At 42.1% G+C, this 25,857-nt stretch overlaps 1 pseudogene; it reads right to left on the bottom strand.

Annotated features, from left to right (window-relative positions):
• Positions 1–15,635: 15,635 nt before the first annotated feature.
• Positions 15,636–19,994, bottom strand: LOC147419750 (uncharacterized; annotated as a pseudogene).
• Between the last annotated feature and the right edge of the window lie 5,863 nt (positions 19,995–25,857).

Raw genomic sequence — 25,857 nt, 5'->3', positions numbered from 1 at the left:
CCTTTCGAAATCAGAGAAATATTCGCAAGATATAAAGAAACCAAATCCGGATTAGCTTTGAGAAATTGTTCCTCTTCATCCTCTTCTAATCCTTCCACCATATTGACTGTTTCGGCTATCACCGGCCATGCTGCCTGAACTGGCTGTCTGCATGTTCCCAACATCACACCCACTTTTCTTCTACCCTTCTTTACTGTAAGCGTATTTTCTTCCCAATTATGCTTTACCCTCGCTTGTCGTAACTAGGGTCTCCCTAAGATAATGTGATAATCCTGATTATGATCTTCAATATTCAAGACTACTAAGGAAACAGCAAAGGATAAGCCCGCCACATCCAAAACAATGCCCCAAAGTAAACCCACTGGTTGCACTCTTCTTTGATCTGCCATGCGGACTACAAAGGGTGTAGGCTCCCAATCATTGAGACCAAAATGCTCACAAGCTGCTTGGGTGATAATGTTTACTCCCGCTCCACCATCCAATAGTACCTTGTCAATGTATGTTCCATGGTATCGAACTGAAAGCTCCAGAATGCAGGTATCCGTGATCCTATTCGCCGGCAACGGGGCTGAATCATCCTCCTCGCTGTCAACTTTCCCAATGGCGACTCCCCTCAGCTCAGTGGTCGTTTGTCGTAGCAATGCATTATGGAAATTCGGGACCAATTTCAGCAATGAACCCAGAGGTACTTGAATTGGTGACGTGAGGACCCCTTTCCAAACTGAATTCCAATCCTCCTGTTCTTTAATATCATTCCTATTTCCAGCTTTTCCTTCGTTTATTTCCAAGCCCACAGTCGATGGCATAGTCGATGGTCCTACTGTCTTCACTGGTGGGGCGGATTGTGGCAACTAGGACACAGTCTTTTTCCACACCTCTTCCTGAGCCGTCCAATCCGGAATCTTCACATCGGGAGTTGGAACCACATTTTTACCCGATCGCGTGATTAATGAAACCACTGGATCATACTCCTCCAGTCCTTCAATCTAAACCATAGCCACACTAGGCTGTTTCCCTACAGCGCATTCCTGCTTTTTTCGATCATATTCCATAGCTTCAGTACACTCAGATCGCCAGTGTCCATCCCCCAAACAGAAAAGGCATGTCTTGGGGCGATTAGGATCTCGGCCACCTCTTCCGCGACCTCGTCCTACCCCTTGACCCAGTCCTCCTGCTTGACCTTGCACAGGCGTCTTTGATGTATGAGCATGAGCCATCGCCACAGCAGGCTCTTTTCCCTGCCCTATTTGTAGTTGTTGCCAGGTAGAAGAGTCCCGTCGACTCCGACGACCCCGGCCATTGGAATAACACTCCACTGTATTATGAGTATTGGTCGTGCAAATCGCACACCACTTCTGATTCATTGCACACTCCTGAGCAGCATGGCCCGGATTCCGACATTGGGTACACTATAGTTCCTTCAGACTTTTAGCCACTGCAGCCGATTCTAACGATCCGGATGAAACACCGTTCCCGTAACGCTGGGATTTTTTTCTCGGTGTCTCTTCCGATTCTTTCCCCGAATCTCTGTTGCCTGAGTCCGAGGAATCTGATACTGCGAATTCCGACTCCGAACTATCACTACCACTAACTTGCGACTTGCGATGAGATTTCTTCCTGTCTTTTTTCTTTGACTTCTTTAGAGATTCCGTATCCTCTAAGGCCTCTCCTGCTACTACAGCCCTAGCGATTACATTATCCACTGGAGTAGTTACCTTATCCACTGTTGCCATAGCCGTTCTGAGATCCTTGTTGAGCCCCCGCAAAAAATAATCATTCAGCACTTCGGCTACCGGCCTTTGTGCCTGAGGTACCCTCTGCAAAAGCATCCGAAATTTTGCAGCGTAATCCTCCACTGGCAATGACTTCTGCCGGAGCGTTCGAAGCTTCTCCAAATGTTGAGGGACTGTCTTTTCCGTTCAAAACCTTCGTAGAAACGCTATGGATCCGTCAGCATACGTCTGGAAATGATCATCAGGGTATTCGGACAACCATTTCGCAGCTTTCCCTGAGAGTGTAGATTCAAACACTGATTGTTGATGGAGAGGAATCACCACCCTAGGATGATTCAATCCATAAGCTTTATTGAATTGGCGTAAATGTGCATCAGGGTCTTCACTCGAAAGACCTCGAAACCGACTATACTTAATCTGAGGATGAGCCATCACCCCTTGTCCAATTGTTCCTCCTCCTCCCGAAAAAAGCTGACGAGCGCTAGGAGGTGGAGACAGTGGTGGACATACCCCCGGACTGCTTTATGGAGATACAGATTCCTCAATCTGCGATGAAGAAAAAAAAAATTCATCTGAACCGTCTCTCCTCCGTCGTCTTCCTACAATTGGAACTACAGGGTCAGGCGGACCCTGCGACCTAGTGCGCATGCATATTCATCGCAGGCCGTCCATCACGCATCGTGGTCGCTAGATGTAATGGCTATTGCCCACATAGGAGCAATAGGCATTACGGGAATGATTACCCGCAACTACATTATATGAACATCAACATATAAAAATGACAAGAGAAGGAAGTACACAGTACACAGGCCTAGAACACCTCTTGCTTCATTCATTTGTATTCCAGACACAGAGTTACAACAGTAGTTGCCATGAATATCATAGAGATTGGTTAAGTTACATTAAAAGACAGGTATGCCCCTCCATATACAACCGCTGCTCCAACACAGATCGGAAACGGTCCACACACTCCTGTCCCATGATATCCTGTGAAGAACTGCCGCTACGGCCGCCGCATACCGCATACCCCTGATCCGCAGTGTCCAGACCTCCGCAGGACCGCAGGACCGCATGTGCGGCTAATGCCGTAACATGCCCCTGTCTGCTCACATGTAAAGGGCGGCCCTTGCTGCAGCCTTTGCCTTGCAGCCGACTCAGGCCCGCCACCTCTCCTGACGCCCTCCTCAGGCCTCCTCATTCTCCTCTTCCACTGTGACTTCCCCTGAATATGGCCCTTGGCGACCCTCCTGATCTTGTCAAACACTGGCCCTCTCAAGCTCTCTCTGCGGTCCTGCAACCCTCGCCAACCCTTGCAACTACAGCCTCCTCCCGCCTCTCATGCCACTGGCGGCCCTTTCTGCAAACCCGCCACCTCTTCCTTCTCAACACCAACTACAGCGTTGCCTTTTGGCGGCTCTCCCCTGTAGTCGGCCACCCGACCCTCCTCACCTTATGAATTCATCAACTTGCGGCCTAGGCTACCTTTGAGCTCCTCCTCATGCGGCCACCGCCACCACACAGGCTCTCGACCCTCCTTGCCTAACTCCCTTTGGCCAATAGCGAGGTCGCTATTGGTCACTTCTCCTTTGCAAAAAATGACCCGCCTCCCCTATGGCGCTGCTTCCACTGGCCCGGTGGCTCCTCGCCTCCTCTTCTTGTTCACGCCATCACTGGCCCCTTCTCCTCCTCCATGGCACAACCTGCACACCTCCTCTTGATGACGCTGCCCTGCAGCTCCTCCCTTCAGCTTCAACTGCAGCGCCCCTGTGTCATGCACCAGCCCTTCCTCTCAAGCCCTCACTGGCAAGGCCTTTCCTTCTCCCGTTGTAGCCACTCGACCCCCGGCTCTTACTGGCCGTCCCTTCTTGGCCCTCTCACCTGAATATGGCCGCCCTCAACTGCAACTCCCCTGACGACCTCTCCTCATGCAAACCACCCAGGTGGCTCCCCTTTCCCCGCCATTTGCAGCGCTTCCTTCTTCATGCATTGTTCCACGAACTGGCCACCCGTGGCGGTCTCCTTCTTTGTTCAACTGCTCGTCGGCTGCAGAGTTCGTTTTTTTTATTATTATTAATAGCTTTAAAAAAAGCTTCGAGCTTAGCCCCCTTGCACACGCCATAAAATGCCGACCTTCGAATGCCTCTGCAATCCTCTCCCGTTCACCACCTGTCGAAGCTTGAGTTCCACCCCCTCATAAAAATTGCGACTAGCTTCCCGTCGCGTTGCCAATTAGCAGAAGCAAGACCGATCATCCGCCTCAAACTTTATATACCCTAAAACTCCACCCGAAAGAATCACTTTGCGTGCCGCCAACTCCTTATCATAAACTGTTATCCACCCATCTCCGAGCATCATCAAAACTCGGACCTTGTCCAAGCGGGGCAAGCACTCAACATACATTGCATGGTGCCATCCCGTGCAAGAATATCTGACCACTTTAAAAGACCTGAGCGACTGAGCCTAAAAACCCCCGTAGGTCTGCTAAAAGAAACATTTGGCACACACATCACTGTGAGACCTGCTCCAAAGTGCATTTGAGACCTGCCAAAGTCCGGTACCATCAACCTGCCTGATGCCATACTCTTGTTGTTGGCTTATCCCTGTGTCGACCAAAACTGGCTGCACCAACGTCCCAACTCTCTCTCTCTCTCTCTCTCTCTCTCTCTCTCTCTCTCTCTCTCTCTCTCTCTCTCTCTCTCTCTCTCTCTCTCTCTCTCTCTCTCTCTCTCTCTCTCTCTCTCTCTCTCTCTCTCCCCCCTACACTCACAGTCTCGCACTGGCATCTCTCTTTTTTTGTCTCTCTCTCTCTCCTCCATGTGCCATCCGCCTCTTTTTTCTCCTCAAACCCACAGCAAAATCTATGTACATTCTTCTCTAATGCAAGCACCTCAAAAATTTTGTGCAACCTTCGAATTATGTTGATCTTGCAACCTTTGAATTATTTTGACGTTTGTTACCCTATACAAAATGGGCTTTTTGTCGCAATCGGTCGCTCTATAGCACCCCCACCCCCGTGTCTGCAACACTGTGGATGAACCCCTCTGTCAGCTCTTGTGCCCTCTGCCTGCTATGTGTGATGCACCTCCATCACCCTCCTTCCTTGATATTTCCCTCCTGCAATTGCATTTTTCTTCTCACACTTAGCCCAAGATACTTCCCTACACTTTGTGTATGCCCTGCGAGTCCTCCTCCACGCAAGATAGCTCTCGTGATGCACATGGTCTTGTATATCTCATAGAGAGCAGGAATACCACCATGAGAGAGAGAGAGAGAGAGAGAGAGAGATTTCCTCAAGACACCGTCCCCCCTCCCCCTTTTGCTATTTGTCCATGCTTCACTTGCACTACCTCTGTTGGCCATCCATGCATTGTGTTTGCTGGTCTCACAACTCATCTGCCCATAAACATGCATGCTCTTCCCTACGGGGGATGGACACCCTCACTGAAATCTTCTCATTGGTTCCACAATATTGTCAATTACACAATGAAATTTTGGAGGTCTTTCGGAGGGCCTTTTAGTAGAGAGAGAAAAAAGGGCTCCTCTAATAAGAGAAGGGTCAACGTTACGTAGAAAAAAAAGGTTGATATAAACAAAAATATGAAAAATGTATCACCCGCTCATTCAATGATTGAACGGTCCTTGAAAACGGTCACCTTTTCATTAAATGCGAGTGTCTTTTTCACGAGGTCGGTGCCGCTCATTCAATATGGCTTTCGTCATCACTAAAATTAATAAAAATTCAAAACTGTCAAAGTAGTGTCATAATTTGAAGATTTTGACACCGCAAATGCGTTCACGATGCCAAAAACCTAAGAATCGAATGTCGAGGAAAGAATTGCCAAAAAGACCCTTAAAAGGAGGTTTTTGACAGATGGCACGCGAGGGGCACTCCATTTTTTGCAAATGGCACACAGAGGCCCTTTTTCAAAATATTGGAGTTCCCCTCAGTGTCGTTTGTCAAAAACCCCTTTTTAACGGTTTTTTGGCAATTTCTCCCTCTCCAGGTGTAGAACAGGGCCAACAGAAATTTGATTTTTAGGTTTTTGGGCATTTCGGACTCATTGGCGGTGTCAAAGTATCTCTCTATAGTGGGTGATCTCCCCTTGCAGCTTGAGTTTCTGGTGGTGGTTGCTTTGTTCTTTTACTACTTTGATGGCACGTGGCTCGCCTGAAAAAATTTGAAGCTACCAATTAATTTGCCATAAAGTTTGCAAAAACATTCTATAAATTTGAAAGGAAAAGAGTTAGCTTGATTGCTGTTAAGTATGGAGCCTGATTTACCCTTGTAATTTTCTGTGGTAAAAGCGCACATTTGTAAGGCCCCCATTATGAGGAGAAGCCATCGTGCGTGAAGGAAAATCACTCACCGAAAACCAAAGTTTTCACGGACAAGAATCAGGGGCAACTTTAAAGGCCTCGAGGACGGAGGCCCCCAAGAGTTTTTTTCGTCGGAATATTATGGCCGGACGGCGGCCGAAAACTGGTCGGAAAACAACCGGTCGGTTGGCCGGTGGCCGGTATTCAATGGCCGATGGCCAGTGGTCGAAAGTCAATGGCCGGTGGCCGGTGGCCGAATTAAATGGCTGGTGGCCGAATTCAAAAACGGACTTGTCTTCTCAAGGGCAGCCACACATGGGCGGATTGGAGGGTCCGATTTGGACTTATTCGCACAAGGGCGGCTACACATGGCTGTCTCTCATAAGAGAGGGCAGCCCTTTTGGCCTATAAAAGGAGGCCATTTCTACACACATTTGATAGTGTGAAGTTGATGCAACAAGGTGAGTGTGAGGTGGTGAGAGTGAAGCAAGGCGGGAGCTCCATTAAGGTTATAATCCCTTTGTAAACTACTTCTTGTTTTGAAGTACTAAAGCCATTGAGTGGCTGCTTTCCCGTGGACGTAGCCCACATTGGGTGAACCACGTATATCGTGTGTACTCTCTCTCTCTCTCTCTCTACTCTATAATCTCGTGTATATAAATCTGTCTCTCTCCATTAAGTAATCTACTCAATTATCTATTTAGCTACGTCTTATTTCCTAACAATTGCCATTGTAGGGGTCTACACATTCTCCCTCACCATCGCAACAACGTTTCCACCATACACTCAGATCCACCATCGACAACCAACAGCCATCCTCCCACTCGCAAAGAAACCCCAGCCATCTCTACTACCCGCCTCGTCTACTGCACATCACGGTGGCCAACCACCATGTATCACACAATGCCAGAGCAGTGTGTCCTATTGCTATATTATAGCTCATCAAATTTGTAGCATCATTGCCTACTTGGCGATACCAACACCACCACTATTGCTTGAATGGAAGCCTATGATAGCCATGCAAGATAGAATGCAAAAAAATGGGAGCCTATGATATCCACGTATTGTTAAGTATGGAGCCTGATTTACCTTGTAATCTTCTGTGGTAAAAGCGCACATTTGTAAGGCCCTCATTATGAGGAGAAGCCATCGTGTGTGAAGGAAAATCACTCGCCAAAAAACCAAGATTTTCACGGCGGCCAAAAATCAGGGGCAACTTTAGACTTCTTTTTTTCCCTCGCCGGAATATTATGGCCGGACGGCGGCCGGAAAGTGGTCGGAAAACAACCGTCGGTTGGCTGGTGGCCGGTGGTCGGAAGTCAATGGCCGGTGGCCGATGGACGAATTCAATGGCCGGTGGCCGAATTCAAAAGCGGACTTGTCTTCTCAAGGGCAGCCACACATGGGCGGATTGAAGGGTCCGATTTGGACATATCTACACAAGGACGGCTACACATGGCTGCCTCTCATGAGAGAGGGCAGCCCTTTTGGCCTATAAAAGAGGGCCATTTCTACACACATTTTAGAGTGTGTGAAGTTGATGCAACAAGGTGAGTGTGAGGTGGTGAGAGTGAAGCAAGGCGGGAGCTCTATTAAGGGTATAAACCCTTTGTAAACTACTTCTTGTTTTGAAGTACTAAAGCCATTAAGTGGCTGCTTTCCCGTGGACGTAGCCCACATTAAGTGAGCCACGTATACTCTCTCTCTCTCTCTCTCTCTCTCTCTCTCTCTCTCTCTCTCTCTCTCTCTCTCTCTCTCTCTCTAATCTCGTGTATGTAAATCTATCTCTCTCCATTAAGTAATCTACTCAATTATTTATTTAGCTACGTCTCATTTCCTAATAACTGGTATCAGAGCAAGGTTTGCTCGTAGCTAAATTATCTCAAGGAAAGGATTCCTTGAATTTAGTGGGAGTTATGGCGGAGGAAGGGAAGCTCAAGATTGAGAAGTTCAACAGCAAAAACTACCAACATTGGAAGATGCAGATTGAAGACTATCTCTACCAGAAGGAACTCTATTTGCCATTAGGCGGTCTTGCGAAGAAGCCCGCAACAATGGCAGATGAAGCATGGATTGTCCTTGATCGAAAGGCACTGGCAACAATCCGGTTAAGCTTGGCGTCAACGGTGGCCTTCAATGTTTCAGAGATGAAGACCATGGAGGACATGATGAAGTTACTTGACGACTTCTACGAGAAACCATGGGCATCCAATAAGGTATTTCTTATGAAGCGCTTGTTCAATCTAAAGATGGCAGAGAATGGTTCAGTTGTGCAGAACACCTAAATGACTTTAACACAAACATAAGTCAACTTCGATCGGTGAAAATCAATTTCGATGATGAAGTGCGAGCTCTCCTTTGGGATAGCCTTGTGATGGCTGTAAGTAATTTTATTTCTGGAATAAATACTCTTAAGTTTGATGATATTGTGGGTGTTCTCCTAAGCGAGGAAATACGAAGGAGAAGCACAGGAGAATCATCAAGTGCTGCACTATCAGTGGAAACAAGAGGAAAGCCTAAGGAGAGGTTCAAAAACCAAAAGGGTCGTGATCACTCAAGACGGAGCAAGTCACGCACAAAGTCAGTTCTTGAATGTTGGAACTGCAACAAGAAGGGCCACGTCAAGAAGGATTGTTGGTCCAAGAAGAAGAAGGAGACAGAGTCGCAAGACAACAAGCCAACATCGGAGGCCAATGTGGCAGGTAAAGTAGAGCAAGATGCTCTAATTCTCTCATTAGACAATGTGTCTAATTCCTGGATAGTAGATTCCGGGGCTTCATTCCACGCGACACCACACAAGCAACATTTCCAAGACTACACCAAAGGTAATTTTGGGTATGTATACTTGGGAGATGATGAAGCTTGTGAGATTGTCGGCAAAGGTACAGTTTCTGTCAAAACTGCTAACGGAAATGAATGGAAGCTTAAAGATGCTAGGCATATTCCTTCTCTTCGCAAAAATTTGATCTCTACAGGACAATTGGATGATGAAGGTCACAATATTGCATTCGGAAACAAACGGTGGAAGATCTCAAAGGGATCTTTGGTGGTTGCCAAGGGAGAAAAAGTCGGTACACTTTACTTGTGTACTATTAGCACGCAACCTTCAGCTTGTGCAGTAATTACAGAAGTTGATAGTGCAGTGTGGCACTATCGGCTTGGGAATATGAGTGCCAAAGGAATGCAAATCCTTCAAACAAAGAAGCTTCTACCAGGTTTGAAAGAAGTGGACTTAGAGTTCTGTGAAGATTGTGTTTATGGTAAACAAAAGAGGGTAAAATTTCAAAAATCAGGGAATGAAAGAAAAAATAAAAAACTTGAGTTGGTTCATTCTTATGTTTGGGGTCCTGCAAGTACACCATCACTTGGTGGCTCATTGTACTATGTAACATTCATAGACGATGCGACTAGAAAAACATGGGTTTATGTCATGAAGAATAAATCCGATGTATTTTCCATATTTCAAAGGTGGAAAGCCTTTGTGGAGAATTAAACACGTACCAAGGTTAAATGCCTCAGATCCAACAATGGAGGCGAATATTGCAGCCAAGCTTTTGTGCTAGCAATGGCATTCGGAGGCAAAGGACAGCCCCAAGGACACCTCAACAAAATGGGATTTCGGAAAGGATGAACAGGACAATCATGGAGCGAGCACAAAGCATGTGGCTACATGTAGGTCTACCGCTTGAGCTTTGGGCGGAAGCTGTAAGTACGTCTGTGTACTTAATCAATTGGTCACCCTCAATGGCATTGGATGGGGGAGTTCCAAAAGAGGCATGGACAGGTAAACCGGTGAATTATGCAAGAATCGTGAAGATGGTAAAATCTTAAGGAGTAGGGATGTAATTTTTAACGAACAAAATATGTACAAAGATTACTTGGAAAGAAAACAAACAAAAGAAACAGGTGATGAGTACATGGAGCTTGAGGACGGTGAAGACTCAAGGACTGCAAACGGTGACAATGTGCAACAACGTCAACCAAATGAGGAGCCTCAACCTATTCCCCAAAGATCTACAAGAGCAAGTAGACCTCCAGAAAGGTTTGTTCCTTCCTTCAACCATCTCTTGATCTCAGATTCTAGAGAGCCGGAATCATATGAAGAAGCTATGCAACATGAATCCAAAGAAGAATGGACGAAGATCATGCAAGTGGAGTTGGTTGAGTTGCCTAAAGGTAAGCAGGCACTTCAAAATAAATGGGTGTACAAGCTGAAGGAAGAAGAAGGTGGGAAGAAAAGGTACAAGTCTAGGCTTGTGGTAAAAGGTTTTTCTCAAAAGAAAGGTATTGACTTCAATGAAATATTTTCTCATGTTGTAAAAATGAAGTCAATTAGGCTTGTCTTAAGCCTTTGTGACTGCTCATGATCTAAATCTCGAGCAAATGGATGTAAATACGGCATTCCCTCATGGTGACTTAGAGGAGGAAATCTACATGCTTCAACCAAAGGGGTATGAAGTAAAAGGTAAGGAGAAAATGGTTTGCAGATTAAAGAAGAGCTTGTATGGTTTAAAGCAAGCATCAAGACAATGGTACTTGAAGTTTGATCGATGGATGTTGGATCATGGATTCACAAGATGCAACTCGGATCACTACGTCTACACAAAGAATTTGGGAGATGGGAAATTCATCATCCTAATGTTGTATGTTGATAACGTGTTGATTGTAAGTGCTAACATGCAGGACATCAAAGACCTAAAAGAGGAGCTGTCTAAATCTTTTTCAATGAAAGATTTAGGTGCTGCAAAGAGGACACTTGGTATGAAAATATCAAGCGACAGGACGAAGAAGACAATAAAGTTATCTCAAGAAGATTACATCAAGAAGGTACTAGAAAAGTGTAATGGAATTTGCCTATTCAATTTGAGAATAGCGGAATTTAATGAGAGTACTTTCAAGAAATGATTTTGTGAGCATAGCGGGTAGACATAATTGAAGATAGCAACATAATCATAGCAATTAGTTAACTTGGCATAGACAATACTTTTGCAAGAGAGAGAGTTTAGAGAACATGACAACAATTGAGGACCGGATTTATGTGGAGCCGGTCCCCCCTCCAATAGGCATTTGTATTATGATTTCTCCCATAAAGAGAGAGACTTGTTACAATACAGTCTTTGTGTTCCTTGTGACCTAGGTGATGCCATGAAGATGGAAGGCTTCATGCACCACAAACATAACATAAACTTGAAGAAAGCTTTAACTATCCCAAGCCTCAGTCCCAAGACCTCAAACACCTTCGAAGGTGGAGAGAGCTAGCAGGGAATGAGGGTAGGGAAGAGGAAGAAGAAACATTTCGTAGGAGAAAGAATTAGTTCCTCACTTATCATACTCTTGTTGCTAGCATACATAATAGCATAGTAATGAAGAAGAAGGAGATGGCAAGCTTAAGCATTGAAGCATGGCTCTTGGTTGGATTTGCACTCCATAGCCAAGAGTGTTGGTGTAGGCTCTCAACCTCTACTTGCTTGGAGAGGGAGCTCTTGCACTTTTCATAGCACACAATGAGAGTGATTGTGAGTGTGTGTGGGTGAGTATACCCCCTAGGCACCCCCCTAGCTTGCTTGGGTCGACCCCCCCTTGTAGCTCATGCCTGAAGCTCATTGGACCCCTCCAGGCCTAGCCAATCACAAGCAGGAGCCATTACAAGCAACATGGGTAGCCTTGGGACAAGTGTCCCCCTTTCCCCTTTGAGAGAGAGGACTTGATAAATGCTAAAACAATTAGATAATTCATGTAATTTATCATTGGACCCCTTTGAAGCTTAGCCAATAGGCTTCAAGCAACACATGAAGGTAACATGGGTAGGGGCCTGACATGTGTCCTTGCTGCCTCTTCAAGTTGGGGCTTCCCTTGTGTGTGAGTGGGTGTTCTCTCTCTAGCTCCTAGGAAAAGGGCTCGCCCCCCCTCTTGTAGGAATGATTTTGACTTTAGGTGATCAAGCACCTTACTCATCAAGCATGACAAAGCACTTGAACTAGGGGGTGTTCCCACAAGCATCTCAGGCAAGCTTCTCAAGGCACCTCAAGTACCTTAATCATGCAGCAAGTCAAGCACCTCAAGCATGGAGCCAGTCAAGCACCTCAAGCATCTTAATCAAGCACGTCAAGCATGAAAAACACCTCAAGCATGACAAGCACCTCAAGCAGGACAAGCACCTCGAGCTTGGGCCGGGTTCCCACCTCAAGCTCAGCCCTAGCTTGCTTAAGGTCAAAAGGACTTTTACACACATTTATTGGAGGTCTTCAATGAAGCTAACCCTAAGGTCTTATGCTCCATTGGTTAGCCTTGCTCTTTGATAGACCATCTCCCTTTTGGGCCCCTTTACATTGGCCCCGTGTTGAGATAGATCTAAAAGCACAGACCTATATCTTAACACTTGTTCCCGTTTATTCTCCCACATTAAGTGATCAATTTAATATGAGAAAATCATTTGGGTTAGTTAGATATTAGATTTTATGACAAAGGTTTGCAATGAAAAATGCAAAACCAGTTTCTACACCTTTGGCTGGTCACTTTAAACTAACGAAGGATATGTGTCCAAAGACACAAGAGGAGATAGCCTATATGTCTAAAGTTCCATATGTTGCAGCGGTAGGTTCTCTAATGTATGACATGGTCTGGACAAGGCCAGACAATGCACATGCAGTGGGAGTTGTGAGTAGGTTCATGGACAACCCAGGTAAAGAGCATTGGCAAGCTGTGAAGTGGATACTTAGTTATCTAAAAGGGACAACAACAAATGCTTTGTGTTTTGGAGGAACTGATATTTTTCTAGAAGGGTATGCTGATGCAGATATGGCAGGTGACAAAGATACTCGAAGGAGCACTATTGGCTATGTGTTCATGGTTGGAGGCACAGCAGTAAGCTGGGCTTCAAAGCTGCAGAAAGTGGTTTCACTTTCTACCACGGAAGCAGAGTATGTAGCAATGACGGAGGCAAGCAAAGAAATTCTGTGGCTTCACAGATTCTTAGAAGAGCTTGGATTCAAACAAGACAATTGTGTCTTGTATAGTGATAGCCAAAGTGCTATCCATCTTGCGAAGAACTCAGTCTTTCATTCAAGGACAAAGCACATTGAGGTGAGATATCACTTCATACGCACTCTTTTGGAAGAGGGACAGCTAAAGCTAGGAAAGGTGCATACAAGTGAAAATCCTGCAGACATGTTTACAAAGGTGGTCAACAAGGAGAAGTTGAGCTTTTGCTCATCTTCAATCGGCATTCATGGATAAGAAGCCAGGATGGAAAGCAGTCACAAGTTTGGTTTTGAGATCAGTCTCCAAGTGGGAGATTGTTAAGTATGGAGCCTGATTTACCTTGTAATCTTCTGTGGTAAAAGCGCACATTTGTAAGGCCCCCATTATGAGGAGAAGCCATCGCGCGTGAAGGAAAATCACTCGCCAAAAAACCAAGATTTTCACGGCCAAAAATCATGGGCAACTTTAGACTTTTTTTTCCCTCGCCGTAATATTTCTTTTCGTCGGAATATTATGGCCGGCCGGACGGCAGCCGGAAAGTGGTCGGAAAACAACCGTCGGTTGACCGGTGGCCGGTAGTCAATGGCCGGTGGCCGGTGGCCGATGGACGAATTCAATGGCCGGTGGCCGAATTCAAAAGCGGATTTATCTTCTCAAGGGTGGCCACACATGGGCGGATTGAAGGGTCCGATTTGGACTTATCTACACAAGGACGGCTACACATGGCTACCTCTCATGAGAGAGGGCAGCCCTTTTGGCCTATAAAAGGAGTCCATTTCTACACACATTTTAGAGTGTGTGAAGTTGATGCAACAAGGTGAGTGTGAGGTAGTGAGAGTGAAGCAAGGCGGGAGCTCTATTAAGGGTATAAACCCTTTGTAAACTACTTCTTGTTTTGAAGTACTAAAGCCATTGAGTGGCTGCTTTCCCATGGACGTAGCCCACATTGGGTGAACCACGTATATCGTGTGTTCTCTCTCTCTCTCTCTCTCTCTCTCTCTCTCTCTCTCTCTCTCTCCTCTATAATCTCGTGTATGTAAATCTGTCTCGCTCCATTAAGTAATCTACTCAATTATCTATTTAGCTACGTCTTATTTCCTAACACGTATTACCTCATGTGAGAATACACTCTGCACACAACGGCAACCTCTAAATTATATCACTAATTCACTTCCACATGTAAGTAAACTAAGCACGTAGCAAGTGACTCCTATAAAATAAACACCTTGTATGAGTGAGAGTCTAAGCTCTACACAACATACAAAGCTTACACAATTTGAACCTTTTTTTAAAAAAAAAATCAATTAAAAATTAAATTGATTTTAAATAAAAGAATTTTAAAACTATTCTAAATTTCAATGATTTTTGAATTGTAATTTGTTTTATTTTTTTCTCTGATTATGACATAGAATACCTTTTGTGATGAAATGGTCGCAACAAGGCGCGCTGCTGCTATATATAATTTTTTTAATCAGTGTATTCTTCGATCAAAAAAAACTTTCTACAAAGTATTTTTCAATCAATTGAAGTTTTTTTCGATTGAAAACTAAGGAAAATATACGATTACCTGTTTTTACTGACGTGTCACCGTATAATACACTCGTATAATATGAGGTAATATATAATACGCTCGTACATGACATATTATATGTATCCCGTATAATGTATAATGCAACTTAGGTGCTAGCTAGGGTGGATGAAAGACAAACATGGTGCATGTAGTGAGTGTGTATGTTAGATTATCACTGTTAAGCAAATTAGGTTCCAAGATAGATTAACTTGGACTCATACACATGATCTTGAGTAGTTTCTAGGCCATCAAAAGCTCACCATAAACAAGAGAGATGTAATGCAAAATAGACTTGTGTTTATTCATTCATGAAATGAGCTTTTAGTAGCTCTACAACCTTGCACCATTGCATGTGGGATAAATCCACTCTTCTCTCCTTGAGTCACACTTCAGAAAAAAGATCACACCTTACAATTTGATATATCTCAACCCCTTTTTCTTATTCTTTGTGTAAGCTATAGAGGTATATTCTGGCGAGTGCTTTTGTTTTGCGAGCTTTTCATTTCGAGCTTTTTCATGAAATGTAAAACTATTTTGAGTTTTTTTCTTTATTTAAAGCATTTTTCCATTTTGTTTCAACGTCTTTTACATTCTTGCAATTCACTTAGAAATATTCAATAGAACAGCATCACCTCACATTGATATTGAATAGAACAATATAGAACAATATCGCCTCAAACTTACTCTCTTTAAATATGCTAGAGAGAGAGAGAGAGAGAGAGAGAGAGAGCATTCAAAGAAATCCTTTTTCAGACTTACTCTCTTTAAATATGCTAGTCTAGAGAGAGAGAGAGAGAGAGAGAGGGAGAGAGAGAGCATTCAAAGAAATTCCTATTCAAAACAAATCTTAACAAGTTGTCTGCATTAGTGTTTGATATGGATGTTAGAAAGAGTAGATAGTTCATTAAAGCATTGCAATCAAGATCACTTCAAGAACATGCACAATAAAACCCTAGATGTCCAATGTCAATATTCTTGAAACAAAAAATAGAGAGTGTGTTCAATAATTGTTTCAAAAAACTATGGATGTGATACTAAACTCTCTTTTCCACATATGGACCACAAACCACCTTTTTGAGACACTCCTCATAGACTATGTCATCCCCCTCCAAGCACAAACAATATCGATAAACCTCACCACATGCTTTGCCAAGACCTCCACATCCTGAAAACACATCTAGCACATAATCTCAGTCATCCGTGAAGGTTGCAAGGAGCCATCTACACATGAAAATTTGAAATATCTACGTCATTTTTCAACTATAAATTAAAGCTCAATTTACATTAAAATGATTATCTTCTCACCTGTAGAAGTCGGGTGACCTCTCTGCTCCACCTCTGATGTGAGCATCAAGAACACTGGTGCGTTCTTGATGCTCCTCCATCAAAAAGCTTCGTGATGCAGGAAACATGCGAGGAGAGACTTTCTCCCCTGCCTCCCTATTGTATGTGGGTATAGCAACATCCGCTCGACAAAAAACTCCCACCGTGAGATCAATTACCTACATATAAGCATACATTGTACACACTTGAATCAAAATTAAGTTAATAATGCAATCTTTTACAACAACATGGTATTTTGATTCACCTCCTCTAGGGTATCTGGGTGTCTATATCCCCCATTACACATGAGAGTCCATGTGCGATGAAGTCGTAACCCAGCCTTTATAGCATGGGTAATAATCTCTCCAATATGTTGTGCAAGACATAGAGTCACGAAAAAGCCTTCATCTGCCAAGAAAGGTTCTGCTACATCCATCACACCTTGCACAAGAGAAGGCAAAAATATATTCCATTGTGGAATCTTTTTGCTTAATCCACCTTTGAAAAGATGTTTAGAATGAGTTTTTCAAGTGATATGGATCAAAACAAAAAGCATAAACAAAAACTTTGAGTAACCTGCTCGAATTGGGCCTAAACCATCCACCAACAAAGAAGTAGGAAAATCCGCAAAGATAAGACGAAACACCTCACGACAAGGTGCTCCACAATGGTGATACAAGCTAAGATTTTGAGTGCTCAAAAAAATTTTAATGCTACACGCAAAACGTTTGTTGCTTAGTACACCATCCACCTTGAACATTCTATTGATGTTGATAACACAAGCCACAAAACCTTTCTTTTACCTTTGAATGGCAAAATCATCAACATTAGCCATATCAACTAGAAGAGCATCTACCACAGTCAAAAATTGAAAGCTTACAGTTTTTCATTAAAAAATTATATTAATTATCTTAATTACAAGTAATATAGAATTGTTTTGCACTATCAAAAAAAAAATTTAGCAAGTAGAAACTTACCCGTATTCCATGAGGTTGGTCGCCTTGATGAAGTTGGTCGCTCCATGACTGACTCAACCACTATTGAAACGCTTTTTTCACTGCTTTCTTTAGGCATGTCAATCTTTAGCCCTCCTAATGGATAGGTTGTTTTGTTGTGGTCACCCATGTTTGACCCACTTGCATGATTTTGGTGCTCTCTTTGAAGAGGTAGTGAGTGATTTCTTTCTTGTGTTCTTTGTGAGCCCCCATCCATGGTCAAGTCATGATTGTGATCCATGTCTTCTAAGTGCTCTAAAGAAGCAGATTGATTTTTATCTTTGTCTTTATTCTCTTCCAAAAACTCTATCACAAGAAAATTTAAATGATATAAAATAAAAATTAATTTAGCATTTACAAACTCAAGTCATTTATAAAAAACTAGAACATACTTTCTTATGCATTTTTTCATGCATGAGAGAGAGAGAGAGAGAGATCAAATGCTAACGAGTTCAAGGCTGGTGGACTTGAATCATAATAGAAAAATTGAATATCATAATAGAAGAATATAATAATAATATTATGAGAATAAAGAAATTGAATATGAGAATTAACTTGATGTAAAAAGGAAAAAGTGTTATACTTACTTGCATGTAAGTCTAGTTCCTGCTTTGGGATCACCCCCAAAGGATAGTCCAACCACCATGGGCAAATTCTGCACTCCCACATAGAAATACCCTTCTCTGCCATAGAACCGGGATACATGGTATTTTCATCCTCTAGCTTTGACCAATCTTCAGTAACCATAGGCATAGTAGCAAGTGTACCATTTAAAACACATTCACACATCCATCTACACCATAACAACATTTAATCTTTTGAGCAAAAGAATTTCAATAAGAGCCAAAGACTTTGTTGGTTCATGTAATTTCACCTGTATGAAATCCTTTTACAAGACTCTTGTAGCTCAGGCATTTTGGAAGAGTCCCCGGCACTTTTAATATCTCCTAAAAGTTGAGGAAAATCTTGCAAGCCATGATTTCTTAATTGCACCTATGGTAGTCATTCAAATTATAAAACAATGCAATAAAATCCACATTTATTAAGAAAAAGTGACCAGTTTAGAAAACAACCTTGAATAAAGCTTCAAATCCATCTGGCAATTTGAACTCTTCAACCTCCAACCTTCTTATTATCAACAAAGCTTCATCATGCATGTGAGCCCAATAAACTTCTTTTCTAATGTAAGCCCTAAAGTGCTTCACATCACCAAAGTGGGAAAAGATTGGATCTTTGGCCTTTGTAAGACTCATCATCTCCAATATATATTTTTTCCTTCATTATAGACCAAAAATATATCAAAAACTTAAACACCATCTTATATAAGTATATTCATATACCATTCATGTAGAAATTTTTTGCTCAAGTAGAAATTTAACTCTCTTTTAATGTCGCTATTTTCATTAGAATTGAAAAACATAAACAAACAACTAGAAAAAAAGTATTGAAAAGTGTGATACCTTTCAGAAGGTAGTTTTGAGGAGCACAACGCATTTAACTTGTCTCGTGTGATTTTTACCATGGATGGATCATCCCACTTCACATCAAAGAGCAACTCAAAAAATTCCTCTCCATGAACTGGGTTGGCAATTGTCAAAAACTAATAACCTCTATCCTTCAATCGAGCTTCTTCTTGTTTAGTTGCCTTTTGCAATCGCCTTAATTTCAAACTCCACCTTATCTAATCCAAGAGCTTTCAATTTTGCAGTTTCCTTTGAAATAAATGCATTAAAATCATCCTACATAACCACAACTACATTCATTGAATGAATCGTAAACAATATTGAAAAATATATATAGTTAATACTCAATTCAACAATTCACCTTCCAAACTAGTTGAGAAATCAACACACAAGGAGAATTATACCAACGAGGTACTCCTTGATATAATCTACTCTCAACTGCCATCTCTATCTCAACCCACTTTCTGTCCTCTTGAGTGAGACGTGCAAGAATGCTCTCTTTATTGGCGATACCAAATTTTTGGAACATGTATATCTCATGCCCAAGATTTGGTTTCACTGTTGATCGTGAAGTGCTACAATAAATATATAAACAAATGAAAAATAATAGTTTAAAGAGAGATTAATTTAAAAATACAAAAAGACCACAAATTTATAACTTACACATTAGTGGTGTCAAGAGCAAGCAATAGTTCGGCCTCTTTTTTTTTTCTACTTCCAAAAATTGGCATCTCACACTCACATGATATTCCTCATTATCATGCCATACTTGACAAAAGAACACCAAATTAGCCAAAAAAGAAGGTACAACTAAATCTAGCAAACAATTAGTGCATCGATGTTAATTCTTACCTTCTTTTATGCGTCGCATCCATGTTTTCAGCCGATGGTTTCCATCCCATACCAAAAACAGACGCCCTCGAAGCTCTTGCCACTCCTTATTGAGCTGATTATCAAATGAAACACTCTTAGCTTGCCAAATAGGATCCCAACTACCTTCCACAAGAGGAGTGACAGGCATGTAAGACCCGAAGGAATCTTTCACCGACACCAAAAAAGATCCCATTGTATCCAAGTAAGCAACATTTTCAAAACTAGGAATCAACCAAGATGCAGAATCTGTAGCCACTCGTACAGCTTCATGAGCAACCAAACGACATAAAGGTATAAGTGGAGGGTTGCTTCTTCATTTTAAGTAAAATTGACTTAACACATCCTTCATAATCCCCAACGGGATTTTTTTTCCCAAGTGTCGAGAATGTTGGGCCACATCATCCTCAGCTATCCCATCAGACTCTGTTAAATCTTCATCTTCAACATCGTCACCTGTTTCAACCTCCACTGTCGGCTCTCGAGACTCGTCTCCTTTTACATCATCCCCACTCTCCAAATGGTTAGACCCTTCCTCCACGACAGCTTCATCATCAACAAAGATGCATTTTCTCTGTCTCTTTCCCCCTCGTTTGAAATGAGGACTACGAGTAGCAACTGCATGAGAAGATGCCTCTTGATCAATTGGATGCCTTCTCTTGGAAGGACCAGATCTCAAGGTCATGCATGGAGAATCAAACGTTCTCTTGATTGACTTGTTGCCTCGTCTTTTGGGAGCCATAAATGTCTACATCAATAAAGATTTGAAAAAGCATTATACATCATCATCATTCAAACAATGGCTACAATCTGCAGCACTTGTTAATGCCGCTACATTTCATGCCAAACATCATAATAACACGCATTTAAGTGAACTTATATCGCATTTGAAAAGCTTCAGCCTAAATTTGTGTGAACTTGATAGAGTGTACCAAATTTTCTCCAAATGCCGATCTCCAAATTTGTTGCCCGCTCTTTGGATTTGTCCGCTGCAGTGCTAAAAAAAAAACCTTAGTTTAGTGTAATCCCACCTACAAATTTTGAAATTTACCTCTAAAGTTTTATATCTGAAGGTGAGAAAACCTACAAAATGTTGAAAAAAATAGTGTAATCTAATGTAAAAACCTTCAAATTTTATCAATTTACCTCTATTGTTTCTAGTTTGCCAATTTTTTGAAAAAAAATTACATTGTTTTCAGCAATCAAGGGTGTTTTTTGCTCTAATGACCTTGACCTCTTTGTCAAAGTTACTCACAAGGATGATAACTATCAGCCTCTGGTCTATGTTTACAGCACTTAGAAGAGCAAATAAAATTGGGCTATTTTATCTCTTCAACATAGCAGTAGACTTTCAATGCATAGACATGTCTACCAATATGTCGTTAACAGAGAAAGAAAACAAAGAGCTGGAGCAAACAAACACCACCTTGGTCGAGGATCTTCAATGCAGAGATGCCACCAACTCGACAAGATGAGTGAGAAAAGAGATAGATACAGACGATAAAGAGATAGATACTCAGATCACACAGTTGGCCTTGGACTAGAAGGAGAAGCTATATTAGTCCGCCAATCTGCAGCTCTCATGCTCTGAAGCAATAGGTGACCATCAAGGTTCTAAAACAAAGAATAGCTGACAAAAACCGACAGCTAGAAGCTTTCACGGATAACCCCATGTTGATACCCTCAACAGAGGCCCAGAAAATAATAGCCTACAAATAGCAGGTGGAAGAGGCTCTCCACAAGGCAAAGGAGGAGACTAGTTTGCAAGGCATAAAGGGTCCCCGACTAGCATGGAAGGACAGATTCATCATAGAAAACAAGCAGGCAAGCACGGCGAAGTCTTTGTCGATACTTTGACAGCAAGAGTTGAATCACAAAAATCCATGATAAATAGATGGAAATGGCCACCTACAAGGGCTCAATGTTGGCATTAGTACAAGATGAGCAAGGGCCTCCATTGCCCAATAAGGACCGATGGTCTTGCTTGATAGTAAGCCTACCTGAAATACAAGTAGCTGCTCAAACCCTACGCAGCAATGTCCAACTTTCTGTATAGAGTGATTATCTTTCTGTATAGAGGTAACATCCCTACTGACAATGTACAAATATTGCTCACTTGTTGGAAGGCTAGAATTACCTGAGAATGGGAAGACTTTGAAAGTTTGCGGGTATGTCTTGTCAGAGGTCCGCCTGGTCCGCCTATCAAATGCTGTCAAACGCTGAACTTGCGCTCTGTCAAATGCTGTCAAATGATGTCAAACGCTGAACTTGCGCCTATGTCTACGTTGTCAAATGCTGAAATTGCGCCTCTGTCAAATGATGAATTGCGCCTCCTATAAAAGCCATGCCCGCTTAATTTGACTGCATAAAACTTTAAGAAGAAAACAAATGAAGCTCCTCAACCGTCAGCGCGCGCTTATGGCTGGGGAGCTTGCGCATGAGGAACATAGAAATATTTTAATTTCCCCCTCCTCCTCCCCCGCACCCATGCTCCCACAGCTCGGTAACCGTCAGCACGCACGCTGACGGTTACCGAGCTGTGGGAGCATGGGTGCGGGGGAGGAGGAGGGGATTGTACCTTGCTTCAACGCTTCACGCAGGAGCTCCAAGCAAAGCAGAGTCCACCGAGCAAGAGCCAAAAGTTGCATTAGGTCAAAACTTACTTCAATTATGCGGGCTAGAAAAATACATTACATCTAATCAGTGTTTTCACACTACTAGCCAGTGTTTTTGCAAAATTAAACTATTTTCCATGTTTTTAAGCGAAATTTTCTCCTTCTTGCACTCCCCTGAACCGGAAATTTCACACTACTAGCCAGTGCTTTTGCAAAATTAAACTATTTTCCATGTTTCAAAGCGAAATTTTCTCCTTCTTGCACTCCCCTGAACCGGAAATTTCACACTACTAGCCAGTGTTTTTGCAAAATTAAACTAATTTCCATGTTTTTAAGTGAAATTTTCTCCTTCTTGCACTCCCCTCAACCGGCTACTTTGATTTTGCAACCGGCTCAAGGCTAAGCTAAGGCACACTTTTCCCGAAAAATGCATCTAATCAGTGAAAATAAAGGCAAACTTGATATTCTCCTGGTTTTCAGGTCAAAATTTGAAGCTTTTGTCGGTGATCACACTAAAATATTGTGTAAATTTTTCGATGATTAACGACATTATAAAATCTAATTTTGGTGTTCAAAATCCAAGGGGGATTTTTACAATTTCATACGCTTAAAATACACTGTCTTTTCACCTACTCATAAGAAGATGAAGTCATTAACTAAAAAACTTGAGATTTGTGCCAAATATTATCAAAAATTGTTGTTTCTTTATACACCACTCATAAGGAGGTGAGCTCTGTAACCACCCTTGACAATCTCGACTGTGGGTTTTTTCTTCCCACTTGCATAAAAACTTACTTTAAAACCATTTGTCCATGTCCGTCTCCATATATTGACCTCCTTACTAACCACTTATTTCTCTCTGTCTTCTCCACCTTGTTAGCATGGATGAAAGAGCATCCATCATCACCTGGACAATAGGTGATCAAGAACTTGAACGAGAGGTTCAACTTAGAGATGGAAAGCTCCTCCTTAGTGCATATTTCTTGCAAATTCTACTACCACCTTACAGAAAATTTCAAACATTGAATGCGCTAATACAGTTTGGATCTGAAGTCGCCCTTGTTGAAACACCATCTCACTTTGATATGGAGGGCCATCAGCATTTCATTCTTGATGCCTCTTTATCAAAAAGATATGCTATGGTGCAGAGACGGAAACCAATGATGTGGAAGACTCAGAGGATACAAACTTACTGAATGCAAGCTCTTTCTATGCTGAAGCTATCAAGATACCAACCCAATGAGACTTGCACACAAATTTGCAAAAACAGCAGGAGAATTATATTGTCCTCGATAGCAACAGCGGTGATGAGAAACTGTCAAAAAAGGAAAAAAGTGTGGTGGACTGGATATTATCATTTTCAACATCTCACCGATTGAAAGACCTAATGAAACAATCTCATGGACCTGTGAAAGTGGAAGAACTACCTAGAGAATACAACGGGAATCTTGTGTTTGAACTTCCATCAACTTTTGGCAAATGTAAGTCAATGAGTGGCATGGAGTAGAAATTTGATGGACATACATGGACGCGCCCCCAAACAACCAACATGTCCATTGGGTGTCCACTTCGGATGAGTTATTGTTTGGGCTCCTTGTAATGTCATAGAAATGTTTGTCAGTACTATTTAAACAATAAAGAATTCAATAATGCATATTTTCATGGATATTTAGATAAACCAATAGGAAAAGGTTACCTTGCTCAAGAAGACAGGACAAAGATTACATGTCATTATTGCGGAAAGGTTGTCACTTGTCAAGCTATACGTCCATGCATAATTTACTACGTTTTGCCAGGGGATTGCAACATGTCAAGATTGGTAGTGCATGTAGGCCACCATGAGCATGATGTGCAGAAAGGTACATCTCGTGCTGCCATAGAAAAAATCCGAGGATTAGTCCAAACAGTGTTGAAGATTGATAGGTCTAGTGCTCCTCGAAAAATTCAAATGCTTGTGGCTCGTCAAGTTCTGATGGATTCACTCATTCTTGACAAGGGACATTCTATGGGAGATGCAGAACTTCAAAACTTTCTAGAAGAGATGATGCCACTTGTGCAAAATCAAAGGTAAGGATACATTTTTTTTTTAATATTTATCAGTATAGTACTTAAAATTCTTTTTTCTAAATCATAACATATTAAAGAGTATCATTGCTTCAGAAAAAAAACAAGGGTCAGTGGTAGTGGGAGATGGATTTGACAATATTCTCTTACTGAAGAAAAAATGTTTGTTCCCATTTTTTCATGGGAGTCGTTTTCCTGGGCAAGGAGGACTTCATGATAAATGTTTTGTTTTTAGGATGTCCACCAAAGGTCCTGGTTCAGGAGTTGATTTAATAAGACGCATGGATTGTTCTGGTCAAGGAGACCTGCATAGTGCTTGGGTCCATTTTGACTATACGCATCGTGTTGAAGGATGGTCAACCATGTCATGCTCAGTTTATGACCCAAGGTGATAAATTTCTAGATGTATATAAAAGTGATAATTTAATCATTGACTAATACGTCTTACCATGCACACTTTTTGCCTCAGCATGAAGAGCTTGATGGTTATTGCAATATGTGAGACCAAGGAGGAAGATACAGAGTCACAAATATTATTTTGGAAAAGTCTCAATTCTGTTATGGTTGAGAATGGATATTCAATTGCAAATTTCACTGGGTTTATGGCAGATGAGGCAGGTGCCAATTGGAATGCTATTCGAGCAGTTTACAATGGAGGACCAAACAATGTAATGGAAGGTCGTGAAAGATCGTGCTTGTTCCATTGGGAGCAAAGTCTCCAAAAGAAAACAAGAGCACTCATTCCAAATGAAAAACAAATGGAGCATATTTCTTTGTGTGAAAAATGGCGAACAAGCAACACCTTGTTGGAAGCACAAATGCAAGCTAGGTCAATAAAGAGATGGTGGTATGAGAATGGTGTTCCAATAGAGAATCTTGTGCCTTTGAAAAATTGGTTCTCCTAGTGGGAAGATAGAATCTCACATTGGGGGGGCATTTCCATAAATGTGAGTTTTTTTTTTGGTAGAAATCTCACAATTATGCAGTAAATATTGTGAGCTAATGTTGTGAACTAATGTTTCTAATCTTTCAGGATGACTTGAGCCCATGGGATCGTGCTGCTATCCCTACTACAAACTTATCAGAGAGTATACATGTAAGTTGGCTTTCTGGAGAGGGAGGAAAAAAAAGATCACATTGTATGATGCTTGTGTTACAGATGTCATCAACTCCTATCTTCAATGTGCAAAGCAGTTGGGATATTTGATTGGACGATACATAGGTACTGGACCAGACATACACTCTCTCTTGAATAGAGCACAATCAAGGTTGACTCCAACCCCGGCTACGATGACTCGTGTGCTGCATGGAATGAATGATAATGAAACTAATTTTCAAGATCCAATTTTACATGGTGACAAAGAATCGGTGCAAAGAAAGAAGAGGTCAAACCTTGGCAATAGCTCGCACCGACCAGGGTATATCATGGAGTCACGAGATCGCTGCCAACGCGGACGACCATGAAAAATTAACTTCACAAATATGAACAATGTGAATGTGGATAATTCAGCTAGATTGCAGGAAACTTTTGTCGAAGAAGAAGGACCGACTTACAATGAAAGTACAAAATATCATAGCATTAGTAATAAAGATGGTGATGGTGGTGGTGTGGAAAGTGCAGCTCAAATTTTGGAAGAGGATATACACAAGTCAATGTGGGCCCTTAGGCGCATGCCAATTCATTGTCGTAGAAAATGCTTTGGAAGAGTAAAAGGAAAAAAATGTATGAATGTAATTGAGAGTCGAAGTCCTGGGTTGGTCGCACCATCATTTTGGTCAGAGCGCACATACGATGGAAAAACATTTGCTCAATGGATGTGGTTTTGTAACCACAATGTTGAACACACTTGGAATGTTGACAAACAAGTCAATCACAAGCCAGATACACCTACAACATGGCCAATTCAACTTGGTACCATGATTTCA

Source organism: Adiantum capillus-veneris, chromosome 29 (assembly GCF_014529385.1).
Source record: "Adiantum capillus-veneris isolate H3 chromosome 29, ASM1452938v2, whole genome shotgun sequence".
In the NCBI taxonomy this organism is placed as follows: Eukaryota; Viridiplantae; Streptophyta; class Polypodiopsida; order Polypodiales; family Pteridaceae; genus Adiantum; species Adiantum capillus-veneris.
Note: the sequence above shows the minus strand (reverse complement) of the source record. Positions and strands in the feature narration are given on the sequence as shown.